General features: G+C 35.3%; 1 long non-coding RNA gene across 1 annotated transcript in view; it reads left to right on the top strand.

The window, feature by feature from the left end:
• Positions 1-4,164: 4,164 nt before the first annotated feature.
• The window catches only part of LOC129746766 (uncharacterized), a 51,237-nt gene continuing 48,419 nt past the window's right edge, over positions 4,165-6,982 (top strand). The window contains exon 1 of the long non-coding RNA XR_008737368.1: positions 4,165-4,187. This is a non-coding gene — a long non-coding RNA (uncharacterized LOC129746766). The remainder of the gene's footprint in view (positions 4,188-6,982) is intronic.

Below are 6,982 nucleotides of genomic sequence, written 5' to 3'. Positions count from 1 at the left end.
GAAGACCAAAAAACTGCTAAGGTCGAGCGGCAGTTCAAGGCAAACTGGCTTTCTGCGGCGAAGAAGGTGGACAAGGTGGCTGTACAAAATCTGATGGCAGGGGTTAAGCGTAAGGCCCGGAAATTCGGATTTGGAAAAGCGGAAGCCTAACTGAATATTTTTCCTGAATTTTATACTAATTAAACTTGAAAAAGAAATTTAATTTGATTTTTGGAATAAACGATTTCACTGATTTACACGCGTTTTCCTTTGACCAAATCACCCTTTGAAAACAATTTAAATGTACGTCTCGGTGGTCGAGTGGTTAGCGTGGTAAGACGGTAATCGCTGGTCCACTGATGGCATGGGTTCGATTCCCATCTCGGTACTGGGTGTTAAATGTTAATCTTAAATTGTCCACGTCATTTATTCAGTCTGTAAAGCCTTATCGGCTAAGACGGTGTATGTCTTTTTTAAACCTAAATTTTATTTTGTATTTCTTGTTCTTCTAAATGCTCAGCTCCACATTCAAAAGGATTTTGAAAAACTACACTAGGCCACAAAATTGACATTTTTCCTATGTGCAAAGAATTTAAGCGCTAATGTAAATTAATTGTGGTACCCTTAAACTTTTGAAAAAAGGCAAAAATTATTCAAGAAAATTATGTAATTTTCTAACAAATCTTTATACACAACAAAAAAAATCAAAATGAAGGTATCTTCAAGACATATTATGTAATTTTGAAATTTTTGTCATTTTTCTTATTTTTTTTATAATTTTTGCAATTTTTTTTCAATTCTGTTATTTTTCTTACTTTTTCAACTTTTGTTATTTTTTTTTTAAATTTTTTAATTTTTATTTCCAACTTGGTGCTGATGAAATTTTATTTTTATTATTTCAGGGAAAAATAAATGGGCCTCTTAGTTAACAATTAAGTCTAACGATTGTGGTGATTTTTCATGATCGTCAATCTCTTTCCACTAGATCTTACCGATATTCCTCTCAATGTTTTCTCCAAGTGAGAATACTTCTTCTGTACTATTGTGGTTGAAAATTTTCACCAACCACTTGGGTTCGTCTCTTTAAAACTTTTGGACGATGATTTCAAATGTGAACTACTAGCATAGTTCACTTTTCTGTAATATTGTACATACTACTACGATTCACTTTTAATCACTCGTTTCTTTTTTTTTTTTGCAACATCTCCATACAAAAACTGATGGAATCAATTTCGTTGGAATGAAAAAAACAGCAATCGTAATCGACTTTCTTCTAGCGTCTTGCGTTAATTAAAATCCACTTAGGTACTTGGTAGATTCTCTGCTACCGGCTGCGCCAATCTGGTGATTTTCCATGATCGTCAATCACTTTCCACTAGAACTTTCCGATATTTTTCTCAATAATTTCTCCAAGTAAGAACACTTCTTCTGTACACAACACACGTCTTAAATCTGATCTTTATTTTTCACCGCTTACTGTGGTGCGTATCCAAACATTCTTTCTCCGAAACTTGTCTCAATATTTTTCCGATACTTATGCCCAACCTGTATACATATCTCAGGTGGCGATGGAAATCCCGTGCCAAGTGCTAGTTAGTTAAAAGTTTATTTGTAAACATTGTAACCATGACAATTCATGACGTCAGTTGCATTTTCAAACAAACAAACAACCTTCATCGGTGTACCAGCTAAAACAAGACAAAAAAATCATTGCCAACTGCTGTTTACGATTCTCGCCTAGGATACATAAACATCCTGGCAAGTGACGTAGGCTTTGTTTACCTTCATACTTTTTGAATAACGAGTTCTGGAACAGTGTGCGTGCTTGTTCGTCAACTTTCTCTGTACCTCATTGACTTATACCTATCTCTTTCTCGCTTTAACCCTGTCCACTAACGGTACCAAAATGTACTGAAATGCTAGTGGGTTGCATTTTTCTACGGTCTGCTTGACACTGATATAAATTCTTCTTAAATTTAATCAAATTTTTGACTTGAAATTTTTTTTTTGAATATATGATTATTTATTTAACCTGTTTTTTTGCTGCACTCTTCAACATTAATGGTGAAAAATTAGTAAAACGTTGACCTCTTTGAGACCTCTAAATTAAGTCTGATTGAGCTGATAGCTTGTACAGGTCAGTTTTTGGGCCTATCTTCAAAAGATATATGGTCGGATTTAGAAATACGATATGAGCCTTTTCGCTCCCAGTGAGTCCATTGGAAAGATTGATACTTGATGACCTGAACTTCTCATTTAGCCTCCGATTCCGTAAGAGCAACATTTTTACTTACTCGACCGAAAAAACACCCCCTCAAATCCCAAGAGTCAAGCCCAAGTCCTGCCCTATTCAGCTGAAGATGGAGAAGACCAGAAAAAAACAATACCCAACTGCTCCAAAGCAAAGCACAGAAGAAAACGCTCATTAAAACCGCTCGAGATGATTGATTTTGCATAATCATCTTGTTCATGGGCGCTTGACTTTGTGTGCTTGTGCGGTTCCTTTTATTTCCGCCAGTCCTCGAGCGAGTCCCTATAGCCTGATGATGTCGGTCGGTCTGTTTGGTCATGCAATGTTGAGACCATCATCGCATCGCCCTCATCATCATCGTCATCATCAGCATATATCCTTACACTTACAGAAGGTAAAGTCACGACGAAACAAGTGTCGGGGTGGCTTTCGAACAATTTCCCCGGCAAAAAGTACACCACATTGGCACGTACAGGACCACAATTCCAAATAAACTTGAACAGTCCTTTCGAAAGTGGGACTCGATTTCAAGGACGTGTTCAAGGAGCGTTGGTCCTGTTTCAGGGGCACAGTTTTTTGCCAACGACGCAGGAATTTTTCAAGAGTGTATTCTCACATGCTAATATTTAAAAAAAATATTTCTGTTTTAAAGGAAATCAAACATTTCTCAAAAGTTTTTCATATATCCAGCTTTGGATAAAGGTATCGAAAAACAGTGGTCTCAAACTTACAGGTGAAGGAACACAACCACTCAACAACGTATCACAGGAATAATCTCTCCCTGTTGGTTTCTTCATTGAGAATGCATGAAATCCCTAAAAAATGCTGATCCGGCATCGAACGGTCACGAGAACATTGAGACGCTAGAGAAGTAGACTGGCGTCGTGGCGCTGATAGCACTACACGAAGATGATGTCGATGATGACGATGAGGGTGATGATATCGCCGCCCCGTTCGTCGTTGATGATGATGGCGGTCGTACGAAGTCAAATGAAAACGGTTCCTTGCATATATTTGGCCCTGGTCTGGTTTGGTCTGGTCTGATGATGGCTATACCTGTCCGTACAAGTGGACTCTCCATCCAGGGTAATGGGATTCGAGAGTTGATCCTTATCATCGCTGGGATGTAGAATTAAAAAAAACGGAGATGAAGAGCCAATGTTGGTGTGGGATTGTGATTAAGGACAGGGGAAAAGTCAAATTTCGGAGGGCTCTCCTAGGAATTTTTCAACAGAATATCAACCGAAATAATTCCAAATGGACACAGTACGGATTAGAATGATTGATTGCTCTTCAAACACTTTTATGCGAAGAAATACTTTCTAAATTTGAATTTTCAGAATCACATGATAAATGTAAACTTCTGAAAGCAGTCAGTTATTCTGGGAATAAAAAAAAACATCATTTTAGACATTAACGATTATCAAGAATCGTGATGGAGAACCGGTACTCCAATCTTTGCTCTGTCTCTGGGAAGTAGGTTGATGGAGTTTTTCTTTTTCTCGATGACTTCAGCCAGGGAATCTGCAAAGTCAACGATAGTTGGTGCATAACAAAAGCAAACATAGACAAAAGTCCTAGCTTTGATGATCACGACCGACAACCACTCCCGAACTAATCGAAATCTGGAGCACCCTCGTTTCGTATTTTTATTTCCTTTCCGGAGGGAACGCAAGCAGCCTTCGTTGCTTCTGGTATCTATTTCAAGTTCAACCATTCCAACTTGTAATTGCAGTGACTTCAGCAATCATTTCTGAAAGAATGAGAATTGTTTTATCTTAAGTAGATTTGCTAGAAAAACAAACATCTATCTATCGAATATCAATATTGTTGCCAAAGCGATTTCAGTAGAATCTAACAACGCATCAAATTAACCTGAGTATTGAAAAAAAAACAAACCTAATAATATTTTTATTATTCACTCTTCTATTTTCAGGGACATGCAAAGGATGTAGCTGTAAGTATTCTCTATTGTAGCCTCAAAATCTAAATCCAGCTAGAAATAAAAAAAAATTCCAAAAATGCACAACAAATAAGCAAATTGATTTCTTAAACCATTTTTTACAGGAATTTTAACGACTGTTTATTTCGGATTTTTTTTAGAAAAAAACGACTGTTTTTAGCTGTGATTGTTTAAACTTTGAAAATCCGAAACTGATAGCTGTTAAAAACCTTAAAAAATCAATTGAAATCCAATTCATAAATAGAATCATCATAAAACATGCTACTTCGAATCATTTTTCGAACTTTTCAAAGATTATTAAAATAATTATGATCGATTCAAGAGACATTTTTTTAAATTATAAACATTGTTGATTTTTTTGTGCTAAATTTGTAGTTGAAAATTTTAAGCTCTGAGTCTTTTGGAATATTCGGTCCTGGATTGGACAAAATGTAGAAATTGAGTTTTCTCATCATCAAAAAATAATATTTAGAAGATTATTTTTTCAAAACATAGAAATTGAAGATTGAAGAACGAAAGACAAATTTATTAATAATATTACAAATAAATTAAAAAGTTTGACTTAATAAATTAAATAGAACTAAATAAACGATCCTTTAAAATTCGGTCAATGTATTTGGCATTTAATACAAACTATGATAATGAAAAAGATAAGTTTTTTTTAACAATTCAGAAGGAAATTTTTCAATAAAAACATTTTGACATTTTAAAAACTTTTAATATTAAAACTTAAAGTTGATAATTAGTAGAGAAATGAATCCAACTTAGATGAAATTTCAGGGAATAGATAAGAGAAAATCGATGTTGAAAAACATGCAAAAAAAATTCGCCTTGTCTCCCGGTGAGACTTGAACCCACATCTTGCGCCTCTCCGGGGCCCATGTATTAACATTCTACTACAGGAGACCAACCTGGCGTATGAATATTATACTGGTTGAGTGTCGATGTCTATCGGAATGAAGGGAATAGTTCTCCCATGTGATCATAATCATTTTTCTTGGTCTATTTCTATTTCCATCATTTCATCTTACAGTAGTACGCCAGGTCGGTCTCCTGTAGTAGAATGTTAATACATGGGCCCCGGAGAGGCGCAAGATGTGGGTTCAAGTCTCACCGGGAGACAAGGCGAATTTTTATTTATTTTTTTTTTCGCATGTTTTTCAACATCGATTTTCTCTTATCTAGTCCCTGAAATTTCATCTAAGTTGGATTCATTTCTCTACAAAAAAAGTTTCGCTGACTGAATGTTTGAGTCAAGACCCATCTCTGGGTCGCAATTTAAAAAAAGTTGATAATTAGTTTCCACCCTTTTTTTTAAATTGTCAAGATTTTGCCAAAAACCGCGGAAATTTTTTAAATAAATTTGACTTATTTTCAAATGTAATTTGAAAAATTAAAGATGATAGAAAAAAAACCTATTGAATATTTGAATTCCTCAATCTCGGCACGTTGGAAAAAGGTGCATTTTGTGGCCTTGTGTAATTTATCAAAAACCTTTTGAATGTGAAGTTGAACATTGAGAAAAACAGCAAAAAAAATAATCAATTCCTAAATTGGTTTCTTGAAGAATATTTCATTTTAGCAGAAACGTAATAATGATTTATTTCAACGATTTTTAATTATCAAAAAGATAAGTAATAAAGTAATGGATACTAGATTTAAGATTTTTTTTGCAAATTCTTTTGACTATTGTGAGTATTGAACACCTGTCATACGGCATATGACAGGTGTATGGACAGGTGATGTGAAAAATTATTATACGATGCATGCATTTTGAAGTTAAAATGGTTGGTTTCAAATTCTGAACTTATATTGTCACACTTCTCAATAAAACCCCATTCATAAGGTAGGGTTTTTGTGTGTCAAGATTTGAGTTTCTAATACTAAATACTAAATTGCAACTTCCAAAAAAAAAGTTTCAATTCTTTAAGGTCGTCAAATGAAATGTCTTTGGCCTAGAGCAGCGGTCGGCAACCTTTTGAGACAGAAGAGTCAAAAATTGCAAATTAAGGAAATTTACAAGTTTGAAAGAGCCGCACTTCATTTTACCCTTACTACAAATAATGGTGATTGCTAAGATACATTGCACCGTTATGTGATCTCAGTTTTTTTAACCTTTTTCGCATCGCCATAGATTTTCAATGTTTTATTGGCAAACGAAAGCGATTTTCTTTCTTTTTAATTAATACATTTTCAATATGAGTGTAGCTTGTTATCGTTTGGCGATTTGCCATTCTAACCTGATAAACTCTATCATTTTTAACTTTGGTGCAATTCTTCCCTAACAGCTATTCCCAGATAAATAATAGAAGTTTGATGTGTTCTGTTGAAATATTTAAAAAAATATTAAAAGTGCATACTACAAGGGGTAAATTGATTTCCAATTAACCATAATGATTTTTTCACTATTATTATATAAAATTCTACAAATTAGCCTCGATTATTTTGTTTGTTTTGAAAATCCGTTAAAAGCCATTCAGGTTCATTTGTTTGTTATGCGAATAACTATTTACTTACTTACTTAATGATCCCGCGCCGATCCTCCGGTGCATAGGGCCGTGGTAAAAGACCTCCACTGTTGACGATCCGGAGCCAGCGTCTTCACCTGGTCCCAGTCAAGATTCTCGTCGACAGTTCGGATTTCAGCGGCTAGGCTTCGCCGCCACGAGTTTCTGGGCCTGCCTCTTCTTCGATGACCTTCTGGATTCCAGTCAAGCGCCTCTCTGCAAATCTCGTTTTCATCTTTTCGCAGCGTGTGCCCAATCCATCTCCACTTTCGTTCCCGAATC

This window comes from Uranotaenia lowii, chromosome 1, assembly GCF_029784155.1.
Source record: "Uranotaenia lowii strain MFRU-FL chromosome 1, ASM2978415v1, whole genome shotgun sequence".
Taxonomy (NCBI): domain Eukaryota; kingdom Metazoa; phylum Arthropoda; class Insecta; order Diptera; family Culicidae; genus Uranotaenia; species Uranotaenia lowii.
The sequence above is the reverse complement of the archived record's forward strand: the minus strand, read 5'-3'. Positions and strand labels throughout refer to the sequence as shown.